The sequence below is a fragment of the Sturnus vulgaris genome, chromosome 3, assembly GCF_052056855.1.
Source record: "Sturnus vulgaris isolate bStuVul1 chromosome 3, bStuVul1.hap1, whole genome shotgun sequence".
NCBI classification, from domain to species: domain Eukaryota; kingdom Metazoa; phylum Chordata; class Aves; order Passeriformes; family Sturnidae; genus Sturnus; species Sturnus vulgaris.
In genome coordinates, this window is record NC_142245.1 from 59,855,674 (window position 1) to 59,869,356 (window position 13,683).

The 13,683-nt window shown below is 41.8% G+C and overlaps 1 protein-coding gene across 2 annotated transcripts in view; it reads left to right on the plus strand.

The window, feature by feature from the left end:
- Window positions 1-13,683, plus strand: part of SLC2A12 (solute carrier family 2 member 12) — a 30,696-nt gene that overhangs the window by 11,827 nt on the left and 5,186 nt on the right. The window lies entirely within an intron of this gene.

A 13,683-nucleotide genomic window follows, 5' to 3' on the forward strand; every position in this document is an offset into this window, starting at 1 on the left:
TGTGTTTCAGTTTAATTATGTTTGATGAACTGCAATTCAACTGCTTGTTCACACTCAATTTCACACAATTATGAGGACGTTTTGTAGATGCAACAAATGAGTGTTGCATCACACCACAGAACAGCACATGCCATTTCTCTTGGGCTGTTTGCAGAGGTGTTCAGTCATTAGCTAAGGGGGCTTGCTCGACACCCATATTTGTCTTGGGTTACCCTTTGTCTGTGTGCCAGAAAGGACAAACAAGGATCAGCCATTCTCATAAGGGAATGATGCCTGTGGAGCCCTAAAGAAACCACTCCAGGCTGCCATGTGAAGGGTGAGGAGTGTGAGAGGGGCTCCTCCTTGTTTGCAGCACATTTGTGAAGAGAAACATTGGAACCTGCTGTATGTGGACAAGGGAGGGACAGGAGAAGTCTGAGCCTGGCAGAAGCACTGCTAAGCCTTTCACAGGGATCAGTGAGTGCAGGCTGACGAGACGAGTGTGGTGTGGAGGTAGATCACCAATTCATCACCCAAGCTAAAATGTGATCACTCACTGTGACCCTGGAAATTAATTTAACAAAAAGGACACACAGAAATAATCTAGTCAGAGCTATGACCATGCATGACCACTTAATAAACGACACAGAATTAACTGAAATAGTTTCAAAGCATCTCATTTACCAATTGCTCTGCTCAAACCACTTGAGAGGTAAAAACTAGAGGTCCTTTCTCATAAAAAGGTGTCACTTCCTTCATTCACCACTGTGTGTGATACAACGTGTTGGGATGCCAGAACAAGGGAAGCCATGCTCCTGGGATATCAGACTTATTTTCCAAAATAAGGCTATAAATATAGGATTCCTGTGTTTGGATGGAACATGTGCCAGAGAGTTTTCTTAGTTAACAACTGTAGGGCAGCTATAGTGTCTCTGAAACAGAGTGGGTGCCCAGAGCTCTGCTGCTCTCCTCCCAGACCTGATGAACAAAATTCAGATATCAGATTGTACCCATTACCAAAGATCTGTTTTTCTGCCTTGACCATCTCCTTTTGCACCATTTATGATCAAATACTGAATAGGGACAACTTCCCCCCGTATTTCCTGCATATCTCCTGAGTGAGATGATTTTATCAGCAATTAGCTGAAAGAAAAATAGTAGCACCATACACAGGTATGCAGGGATGCAATATGGTCTAGAGGCAATGCTCTTTATCAAATAGGAGTCAGAGTGGCTCCAACAAATCTTAGAGTGAGAAGCAAGTAATGCAGACTGAGTCTGGACCAAACAGAGCATCTGCTTTTCCAGTCTGAATTTATTCTTGCAAATTAAAGGCAAGTGAGCAAAACAGGACTTGGGCAGTACCTCTTTACACATAGTGTGGGAGTGAAGTTCAAGGGAATCCAAGAACGTCTCAGGGGTTTTTTGGTGTGGAATGGGGAACACCTTTAATGAGAGAGAAATGTCAAATGTATGCATTTGGACTGCATCTGTGGCATTGGTGCCTTGCACAAGAGCTCTTCCTCTGCAAGTCCTTTAAACACATTTCTGTGTAACTGCAAAAGCATTTAGGCAGTTGGCCAATGAACTTTGGGATGATCTGCTGGAGCAAATCACAGCTCTGCTGGCTTCATGGCATTTCATGCTGAGCCTGCAGATGAAAATTCACAAAAATACCTACAACTGGGACTGAGGGGCAATTTCATGACATGAATCATCCTCAAAACCTCAAAACTTTGCTGTATAAAGTCCAAAGGTACTTAAGTCTCTGCCAACCTGTGACAAAGATGTTCTATTACTTCATGTCCTAGAGCAGCTGCCAGCTTTGTGTGGGTCTTCAAAGCCAAGGGATAAACTCTAGAGCTCTTTTCTTGGAGACAAACTCCTCTTTCAGGTGACACCTCAGAACTGCAGGGGTGCCCCAGACACATGCACTTAAAGCCTTCTTTATACACAGATTGCTGTGGCCACAACACACTCAAGGCAAGTCAGTGTCTGCAGCTGGAACAGTGTTTCCTGTGTCTCAGGATTTAACACAAGGAAATACCAGATTTACCTATCCATGTAGATATAAAACTCAAAATATATTTTAAATATTTACAACATATTAAGTGTAAAACCAGGTCTTGGAAGAGGGGTTTAGAGCTTACTGCAAACCCTGATCTTCCACGTCACTGTTCCAGTCCCATTGAAGCATAATTCCCATGAGTGGGTAGGGTTGGCAGTATTTTGGTATTGCTAAAAGCCTGTTAAAGAGTGAAACTAAATATCCACAGGAAGTCTTCTCAGACTGGGATTTAAGGGCCTCTGTGGCCATCTGCTATCATCAGCCATCAGGTGAGTATTTCTGATTGGAAAACTGGAAAAAAATCATATGCTCATCACTCTTTTTTCTTAGCTCCTGAAACGAGCACATTACCTACAAAACAGGAGAGTAGCTGTCTGCTGGGAACAGCACACCAGTGTCCAGGGCTGTGAAATCCAGACCCCCAGTGGATGCAAAACGTGTTGGCAGACCATGTACAAGGGGGAGGGCAAGCACAGGACCCACAAAATGAGGACATTCCAGTTTTGGGAACAGCATTTCCCCCCAGGATGGCTCTCTGATGGACTGTCAGCCACTCACTCACAGCCACCTCAGCCTAAAGCTCCTCCTGCATTTGGGGATCCCTAACATCTTCCTTCTCTCCTTGTGTGGGTGCAGAGGCACTTACAGCAGGCAGATTCGAAGTTGTTGGAGCAGGCACAAGAGAGGATGAACACAGGTGAACAAACCAGGGGCTTGTGGTCACTACAATCACTTCCTTTATCCTAATGCAGGGAAGGGTGGCAGGCCACCAAGCCTGCCTTCATGTTTTACTACTTTCACACTGGTTAAATTCCTCCTACATGAAGAATCCAGGATTGTGACCCTGTGCCCCCCCGGCTGGGTTCCCCCAAGAAGGTGCAGGGACTGTGGTGTCCCTACTATGATGCACCATCTTGCTGCTGTGGGAGCTCCCTCTGTGGATTGTCAGCCCTGGGAGGAGCAAACCCATGCAGAGAAGTTGGTAAAGACAAACCCCTAGTGAGGGCACACCTTAAGAGCAAATTTTTACTGAAGAAAGTGTAGTTTAGGATGATAGACATCCATTTCTAGTTTAAACCTAGGCAGATTTGCCTATATTGAATATATCTAAGTTAAATTTGTATCAGCTTGAATGAATACTTTAAAACTGAGATAATTTGTACCTAGAATGGAACAGATGTTTCAATGTGTTTGGGAATCCAACTGATGCAGGAGCCAGATTCCTCAGATTATCAACAAAAGCTAATATTTTGTCCACCAACGGGGGGCTTTCTTACCCCTGCTCTCTAACCCAGGGCATGGTGTGAATAAAACCAAGGTTGCAGGTTCAACCCCTGCTCAATCCCTGTATGGGACACTCACTTAAAAGTTAGACTCGATGATCCTTGTAAGTCCCTTCCAACTCAGAATGTTCTGTGAAACCTGTGGAATCTGTGACCTTTTCTTTGGCACAGTGCTCCCTTCCTTACTGCCTGTTAAAGGAACTTTAGGATGACCAGGAAACTAAATTAGACAGCATTCCACACATAGTATGCTTTAACTTTTGGTGAGCCCTGAAGTAGTCATGCAGTTGGACTAGATGATCATTGTTCGTCCCTTTGTACTGAACTATTCTATTCTATTCTATTCTATTCTATTCTATTCTATTCTATTCTATTCTATTCTAGTCTAGTCTATTCTAGTCTATTCTAGTCTATTCTATTCTAGTCTAGTCTAGTCTAGTCTAGTCTAGTCTATTCTTTCCATGTAAAAACTCACTTGTTTTCTCTACATCTTATTGTGAGCTGTTGGAGTCATTTAAATGTAGTTTTAAACCCATGTTGGGGGAAAGTGGGGAAGAAGGATCAGGCAAGAAAGATCCAGGAGGCTGGAGGAGAGTTCAAGGATTCACAAGAAAACTGAAATCCATAGAGGTGAAGAAGGAATTAAATCCATCCTCAATCCATCACTGTTTTTCTTATACAATCTTGTGTGGTTTGTAGTGGTCTCTATGTGTTTCATTGGATTAATCAAGGCAAGATCCAGAGCTAGAACAGTGCCCTAAAGCCCAGAGACCTATACTGGAGGCAAATTTAGTCCCTTTGTCTTTGGTCCTTTGGTGATTGTTAGATTAACTGGCTACCTGAGTTAAAGCATGATTCATTAGCACAGTTAAAGGCTGAACCTTTTACGTGTCTTTCACCTCAGTCACTAAATGCATCTGTAACAAAACCCACAACAGCTGGTTTGACACATGACACTGGGACTTGATCACAGAGGTCATATCTCTTGCCATCCTGACAATCCAGATTGCACAGGATGCTTTTTCTCTGCCCCTTACTGCTCTTGGGCTTAATCTTAGCCACCAAATACTTGACCTGAAACTGGAAAATCATGTGGGAATGAGAACTGTCAGTGTTCTGAAATTCTGAACCTTCCATGGATTTAGTTGGCTGTTCCTGTGTTTTGAAATATTGTAAGCTTAATGGTTTTGCACTCTCTTGGAAAACACCCATAAAAAAATATCAGATACCTAGAATTCACCTCAATATCTCCTACATTAAAGCAGTATTTCAGGCTTTTAAAAGCAAGTGGTTGTCATATTAATTTATGAAATCTGATGTTAACAGACATTCATGCTCAACATTTCCTTGCATAACATTTGTTTACAATGTTTTATTTTTTAGTTTTTACATTTTTCACAGCAGTTATAGCTTGACCTTAGAATTCACAGAAATTAGAAGCATCAATTTTATGGGTTTTTTGTGGTTTACTCTAGAAAATTGGATAGTGGCGGGACTAAATCAAATATTCAAAACCAATCAAGAGCTTAAATGCTATGTTGGAATTTAATCAAGATAATAAATCTTGGGAATATGCATGTTTCACTGAGAAATGGTACAGAACGTCCTACTTCAGATAATAAAAAAGTTATCTTGGATTCTTTGTTTTATGACAAGATCCCTAGCACTGTTTATTTGTACTGAATCATCTTTTAATGCATGCATGCATGTGGTTTGGATATGACACTCCACGTGCTTATCTAGTTCATCATTCCTGTGTTATTCAAATGCTGCCTCACATGGGCTTTATTTCACACTGTCTGTACCACCAAGCTGCAGCAGAAAGACAAGGCATACCAAAATGAAAAATAAAGCAAGGGCTGTAAATTGCCCACTTCTCCCTATTTCCTTGCCTCAGATAAAGTTTATCTGGAGCCTCTTGTTAACACATCAGGTATCCCAGGAATAGGTTTGCCTTTTCAAAGGCTGATGGGTAGTAGTGAAGTGTAAGCCAATTTAAGATATTTTTTGATAGCTGGATGTTAATTATAGGATTTCAAATTGCAGAAGGTGCTTTCTAAAATATCAGATGAATAGGTTTGTTTTATCTCACTTGATAAAACCTACAAATTTTGGGGAGCTTTTGTAAGTGTCAAAAAGGTCGTAAGGAAAAATTGCTTTTGCGATAATGAGACACGGGAATGTCAGTGGGAGCTTCTTAATTGTTCCATTTTGTTATTATATTTCAACTCCAAGACTGAATTTAAACTGTATATTGAAGTGCACCTGCAGAGACATGATTTTCACCGACATTTATGCTCCTGTTTGTAACTCTAATATGTTAATGATGGGAAATCTTGGTGGATCAGGCCAAAGGCTTTGCCTTCTGAGAGACAGAGCCCTGGCTACTGTGAAAAGAGGGAGAGACCACACCATGCCCTAGCCACTCTTCCTATGTCTCTGCAGTGACAGTGGCTCAGTCAGCTGTTGAAAAGGTAGGTGACTTCCTTTGGTTTGTTCCACTTGAAGAGGGATTTGAGTCAGTATCGTGAGCTTTGTGATCTACATCCATTTTCTAATAGTTCTGTGTTAGTAAACCCACTGACACAAAGGTACTACTTAAGAGAAATGGAGCCTATGCTTCAAATTATGCAGAGTTTTAAAGTTTAGCTCATATTAGTTTCCTTAACCATGTTCTAGGAGACAAGACCATTGTGATACTGAAATCCGTGAAAAAGTTGCAGGTCATCTGTCAAGCTTCATAAAATCCAGTTTCCTTCAGAAAAGAGGGCTGGGGAAGAATATTTAAAGGCAAGCTGATCTTGGGCCAGCTTTGTGCAGAAACTAAAACTGTCGGTAGGATTTCATGTGCAAAGCCAGTATTTTATTTCACTCATAAAGTTCATGAAACGAAAACATGCATTATAAAGTATGAGAAAATAGTTATGCCAAAAAGGTACAAATATGTAATCAATCACATAACTTACTGGCACTGCTGAGGAAGGTGAGACTGTCAGCCAAAGCACAGAGAGCGTGGTAAGTCAGTGCATGAAGTCAAGAGACTGCTTCTCTCATGGCATCCAAGTTCCTGTGCCACACTGAGCTCTGGGAGGAAAGCCAGGAAGATTTTCTCAAAGGGAAAGGGCACACAGGAGGGCACCCAGCTTCTGCTGCCTTTGAAAATCAACCCTAAGTGCAGAAAACTCTTATGGAAGAAACAGAGCTAAAAAAAACACTTTGTGGTGGTTAAACCCAGAGCCTTCACACCTTCCTCCTCACTGCCTTCCCCCAGCAGCAACCAAAGCAAAGCACGGGCAGCAGTTTCCAGTTAGGAACTTAAAAAAGCCTGGATCACCACAGACCTCTCACTAAACAAGTCACTGTTGTAAAACATTGCTTATCTTTTCTACTGGGAGTTTTGTGAGGCATGTGCACAAATTAATCTCTGTTCTTCAAGAACAAAGGCCTAAATTGCCCCCAACTGCTGTGTTACAACAGGGTTTTTTTCTGCTCCCTCAAGGACCACCAGTAGCTCTTGGGTACTGGAAAAACAGGTTCGCTTGTCCCACCCAGCTGGGTAATTTCTCCTCTGCATACTTTGTAGAAGTGAAATATGCGATAAGCCAAACTAATTCACATAGAACTTCTTCATGAATTAGGGCTTCTGGCTTCTGCAGTCATTCCTCTGCAAATGCCTCAAAGGATTATCCTGGATTCAATATTCTGAACAAATAAACACCTGCAAACATGAATACATATTTCAGATTTTAATTAAAAGGCCTTTTTTTGGATGGCAGTACGTGTTTTATTACAATAAGCACATTTTCCCTTGAAAGCTTGTTTAAATTTTTTTCCTTTTTCTCTCTCTTTTTTTTCCCCCCCTTTCTGCTGCTCTGCATGTTGCCCTGTTTTGATGGGAGAATTTGAGTGTCTATATAACAAAGGATGAGAGAAACGGTGACTGTGATATCCAGTTGCAAACAGAATTGTCATCTCACACTTCAATTCAGAACAGCTTTTCTTAGGGTACCTGAAAAGAGGTACAGACTATTACATATCTGTCAACAGTAAGGCTATGATGCATTCTTCTTTTTTAACTCCAGCTGGCAACTAAGTACCTCACAGCTGCTTGCTCACTCTTTCCCCTGCCCCTTGCACACTAGGGAGGAGAATTGGAAAAAAGAAGCTAAACCTCATGGGTTGAGATAACAGCAGTTTAATAATTGACATAAAAACCCAGAAATAATAATTCTAATTATAATTATTATAACAACAACAATAATAATAACAATAATAACAATAACTGTGATGAAAATGGAAGAGGCAGAGAGAGGAATAAAATCCAAGAGAAACAAGTGATGCAAAACACAATTGCTTACCTCTCACTGTCTGATGGCCAGACTTTTCCTGAGCAGTGATCAGAGGTTCCTGGCCAACTCTTCCCAGTTTATAATCTGGGCATGATGCTCTATAGTATAGAATATCCCTTTGGCCAGTTCCTTTCAACTGCCCTGGCCATGCTCCCTCCCACTTTCTTGTGCACCTGCTCACTGGAAAAATGGCAAACTGGACATGGGAAACTGAAAAGTCTTTGATTTAGGGTAAGCACTACTTAGCAGCAACTAAAACATCAGTGTGTTATCAACGTTGTTCTCATACTAAATCTAAAACATAGCACTGTGCCAGCTACTCAGAAGAAAATGGACTCTGCCAGCTGAAACAGGACTGCTACTGGTAGATTTTCTGCTGAGCACTTTTATTGAGCAAGATACTCTACAAATCATATTAAATAAGAGAATTCTACCATTTCTAGATCCTTATGTATCTATCACTACTTGCCCAGCAATCCTTCTGATGGGCATCACCTCCTCTAAGAAAGCTCATTTGTGACTATTCTTGACTATTCTTTCCAGATGAAAATGGACAGTAATTGAGGACCACTGAAAGAGATTTAAGAATATATTGAACACCTTGCATTTAAAAGGGAAGTCCATATGACACCCATAGCATTTCTTTTGAGTTCATGGAGATGAAAATTTGATTAGTAAAAAAAAAAAAAAAGGCATTACAATGCAGGCTTATGGTGATGAGAAGGTAAATGGAGGAAGGACCACTAGGAAAATGACATGTGAATTGCATCTCACTACCCTCCTTCTCAAGTGGCCCAGAGCACAGATGATGGAGGTAATGCTTTGGAATCAGTATCTTCCCACAAACCCCTTCTACTGCTCCATCATAAACTGGAGGAAGCATGAGTGATTTCAATGGTCCACTGCAAAGTTCCTTAAAAAGAACACATGGGAGTGCTCAGCCTATCTATTAGATAGTGATGCAAACAGTAAGCAACAATTTTTATGTACTCTGATACAGCCTCAGAGAAAAAAGTATTAAATCCTACTTGTCCTAATAAAGTTGCTGCAAGGATTCAACCTAAAGGGTTAACCATTAGAAACAGAATTGTGGTGTACCAGAAGAAAAGAAAAAAAATTTCTGTTTGCCACATCATATCAGCTCCTTATGGATCATCAGTGGCATCAGGCATCTTGCACCCAGTAGTCTGCTGCTTGGAGAGAAGCACCTTGGCAGCCATAGAACTAAAGTACATATTTATTGCCTTCATCTGCAGAGATCAGAATGCAGCCAGAGGCATGAGATTAGCTGAAGCTTCTCCTGACTCCCCCATCTCCCAGCAATACAGCAATTCCACTCCTTTTAATGTGCACACTCAGGGTAGGACTTGACCCTGTCAGGCTGGCTCTCTGCTGGCAGCTTACATGCTCTCCAAAGCAATACAGCTGCTCATTTGCTCTGTATTGACAGTTATTAATTTTGAGCAGCCACTTCACTTTTATATTATGGGGCAGAGCCAGAAAGAAAGATGTCTCTTGTTAAGCAAAGTCATAGATTTTAACACCAGTCACAATCGTCTACTTTGTCCTCTTGCATAAAATTGTGGGCAGAGTAAAAGTCCACTTTTTGTGTGCCATATCTCCTTTATCTGCTTTGGAAAAGGACCAACTCCCTCCCACCTTCTCCTTTTTCCAATTTCAGCATCCCTCACTTTTGCCAGCTCCCGTGATGACTTTCACTGGATCTGCAGTGAAAGCCTTTGCCAGAGCTGCATTATGTGGGTGCAGGGAGCTGTGCTGGGACAGTGCTGGTGTGTGACAGCAGCACATGTCTCCCGAGCCCAGCTCTGTCCCAGTTCTGTGTGTCCCCACAGGCACACACCTCACCACCATGCACACTGAAGGCTTGTGCTATCCCCTTCAATGGTACAACGTGCCCTTTGAAATCAAGATTAGCTACTGCTGAACCTGGCCTTTAGTGGGAAGTGGTTGGCCACCTGGCTGTTTCTGGTAATACTCAGCAGAGCCAGAAGCCAGGAAAATTAAAAACCTGTTGGGTTTCATAAGCCTGGAATAAAAATCTGGTCTTGGCAAAGCCAGTCATTAGTCAAGTCCTTCTGTCTCATGGCAGCTTTGCAGTGATTTGTCTGCATCCTTCCCCAGCACTGATCATTTGTTACACGCTCTTAGATGGTCTGTCTGTGTTACTTCATGGGATAATCCCTTCCTTATCTTCCCTTGGACCTTGTTTTGTTAACAATCCAGTCCTCCTTTTTAAAATCTAGAATACTTCTACCCACTTCCCTCCTAAGGTGTAAGTCCAATTAATCACTTTCCAGAGTTTATTCCTCAGAAACTTGAATTCTTTCAAGTATTGCAATGGCCATTTTCTGTATCTCACCATAAAGAATTTGATCTCACACAATAGAGGTACAGGAAAAAAAATGCTAAGCAACAAATGAATACCAAGGGAATCTAATATTTCATTAATAAGAACTGCTGAGAAGCTTCCGATTTGTTTCTACCTCCTGGCAGGAAAGGTCAAAACAAAGACTTTTTTCGTTCATGTACCTCACTTGAATGTTGAATTTTACCCTGAAACTCATGGTATTTCTCATTATTCTCAGATTTTTCTGCTTCTCTGATGTGAGTATGTAAGAGAAATTCTCTTTTTAAAATTTATTTACTGCATAGCAGTAAAGTAAGGAAATAAGGAAGTAAGGAAGTAAGGAAATAAAGAAGACATCACAAGAAGCTTGAGATATCTCTTTGCTTACAGTCCAGGTATAAAGTTCATTAGTTTGGCCATGTTGGCTCAAACAAAAAGTCCACTTAATCAGTGTGTTACCCTGCCTCCAACTATATTAACCTCCAGCCAGTAACAAGTGCTGTGAGACAATGCAGAAGAGGCTCATGCAGCATGCACAGTTCTCCTTCTGCCTATCTGTAGTTTAGAAAACTTCAAGAAAAATATTGAGGAATTATTTTTACTATTGTGAACAATAGTTCTGGGTGGATCTTCTTCCACACATATGGAGAAATAATGTTTTGACACCCAGCATTTAATGATTTAACTGACCAATATTTTTCATATTGGAAGTATCTTGTGAAAGATACTTTTCTTTGTCTGGGCACAAGTACACCTTTTCTAAAGGCATATTCCTATTTCTAACAGTTTTCTTCCTTCAGCAGTTTATCTGTGCTGAGCTAATTCTAATTTATCTGCTTGTCTGTATATTTTAAGCCTTCAACCCTGTCGTTTAAACATTCTCTGGAGCACCACTTACCTTGATCTTTATAGAAAGCAGGCTTATGTTAATATTGTTCCGCTTTCAAAACAAAATGTGGTAGGCTCTTGGCTTTTCTCTTTCTACAAGAATATTGAATTTTAAATGTTAGAAGCAGTGTAACAGAGCATCTTGGTTATGGTTGCATCTTGAATTACCCAGACTCAGCACTGAAGCACGATTTGCCTGTTTTTCTCTCATTAAATATCCAACAAAGTGCTAAAAGGAACCATCATCTCTGGTATGTATAATGTACTCCCAGCACTGTGCTCAATTATGCATTTTATTCAGTCTTAATGGGACTAGCTGAAATCTTCCATTACTATTCTGTTTCCTGCTTGTACAGCCCCTGTGGCTTTGTTTAGAGGTGGATGTCACCATCCTGGTCATGGGGCTGTTTATTATATCTGAGTACTCTGCTCTTTCCACTTGGGCAAGGCATATCAGGCCATCTAGTTTCTGTGATATTTAATGAAACAGTTAAGCTTTCTGATCCAATGCAGTATTTCTGTCTGCATTTGCAGTGTGTGTTCTTTTCTCTATGTTGTACCATAATAAAGGACCATTAAACTGCACAATTTTTCTTAACTGCTGTCAACACACAACACACTGCGGGTCAGCAAAGGTGAGTTACTGCCTGCAGCAACAAATTCTGCAGTTGCTGAATTGAGCTCAGAGAATCATGCTGTCCAGCCCTTAGCCTCATCTCTTACCTCCATCTGACCTGGGCATCACCCGCTCTTTTCCTGTCCATTCCACTAATACCAGCCAGGGGTGGCCGGAGCAGACATCGAAACCTATAGAGCGTGTGCAGTGTGGTCACTATCACAGCATCCTTTGGAAATGCTGCTGGATTACACAGCAGATGGAGGGGTGGGGGATAGAGGGTGGTATTTGGATCTTCTTTTCAAGGACAGGCCGATTTCCCCTGAAGAATGCCACTGCTTAGGCTGGTGAAGGCAGAGCACACGGGTAGCTTGGCAGTGACCTCGGGAGAGTGGAGGTTAAATTGCTGCAGGGTTGTGAGCACAGCCCAGAAGGTAGCAGCAGTCATTATGAATGGGAGCCTGAACCTAGCTGCTGGCTTCCCCAGAGCAAGCCACATCCCTGCCATACCTACAGCAGCTGCTGCTTTTTGGCAAAGGTACAAATAGTAAACACAATCCCAGAGAGGTGCTAAAAGCAAAGAATCGATGGTTATTGCTGCTTCAGCTTGGGGAAAAGAGTAAACAGACTGGAGTGTCAGATTTCTACAACTGCTCTTTCTCCCCTGGGGAATGAGCCTATCCATTCCTTGCCAGCTAAGCAGAGGTCAGGGCCATGCCAGCGGCTGTAGCTACCACTAGCAGGCATGAAGAACAGTCCTGGTGTTTTGGTGGCACCTATCTAAACTAAATAAGTGGTTGCAATAAAAGCAGCTAACCACTATTACAGCTGATGCAGATCTTCGAGTATTTTGGTTTCTTAACAGGAAAACAACACAATTCAAATCTCCAGACAAATTATCAGTTAGGCTGAAAGGGCCAGTCTGTCGTTGGAAAACTGCATGGTATTGGAGTTGGAGTGGCTGCAGTGCCACACGTTTTAGGTGCAGCATGAGCCATCCTCCAGTGCCCAGAACACTGCTTTGTTCCTGGGGGTTGGTTTATGCCCAGCAGGAAGTAGGTGTGGATTCTTTAAATCTTTAATTTTAATGTGATGGTAAATATCCCTTTTGTCCATTTTTGATGTGTAGCAAGTTTTGCAGGCGGGCTTGTGTGCTGGCTGGCAGGCCATGCTGTGGAGGTGAACTGCAGGGGCTGAGCATGCACGCCCCAGGAGGGCTCCTTTGCCTCTTGCTTACTTGCTGCTTTGCTTTGCTTTTCAGGTCCTGAAGTGTTGTAACTAACAATAATAGTTTCAATAGCCCTGGTGCTGAGGAGGGTGCAAAATACAATGATGACATCCCCGTGGATGTGCTCAGGTGCAGGGCTAGCTGGCTTGGCAGGGAGAAACACCAGCTTGAGAAGTCAGCTCACTTCTTCTTTGCTCCACAGAACGTGCCGAGGGTGCTTCTTTACAGCAACGTTTGCCTTGTCAGCAGCAAGTGTTAAACCTTGATGTGATCCAAGTCATTAAAAAAAAAAAAAAAAAGAAAAGAAACAAAAGCCTCTCTATGGCTGCTGTTTGACGTGGCGGCTGTGTTATGGATATTTGACTATGCCCAACAGTGTTAGGCCATTATGAAGTGTGGTCTTGATTCTCTGTAATAAAATTGTCATCCTTCTGGGTCATTCCCATGGTGGGACTGAAGCTTTTTAAATTTTTCTTTAAAAATATAAAAATCTGGGCCAAGTCCACAAAAAAAAATAAAAATCTGTGGTACAAAGAAATCTAGTATTTGCTCAAATCTGCTCTGTTGACTCTAAACTCAGGGGCTTTTTCCATTTCAGCTAGTCCCTTTCAGTTTCCTCCTGAAACACCTTTTTTTTCCTACCTTTACTAGTGCTGTCACACAGGAATTCTATGAGCGTCCAAAGGGATAGTACAGTGTGAAACACACTTGGACATACAGGAGCGTATTTTTAAAATGTATCTTTTAGACTGTGCAGTGCAAGTGTTCTGGGTAAACTCCCATCTGTCATTTTGCAGAAATAACAGCACAGATGAGCAATTTATAATGGCTATGTCCAAGGGTCTGAAGACACAGCTCATTTAAGTGTACCTCACTGTTCTTGTGCCAGTCATCTGCAAACCCA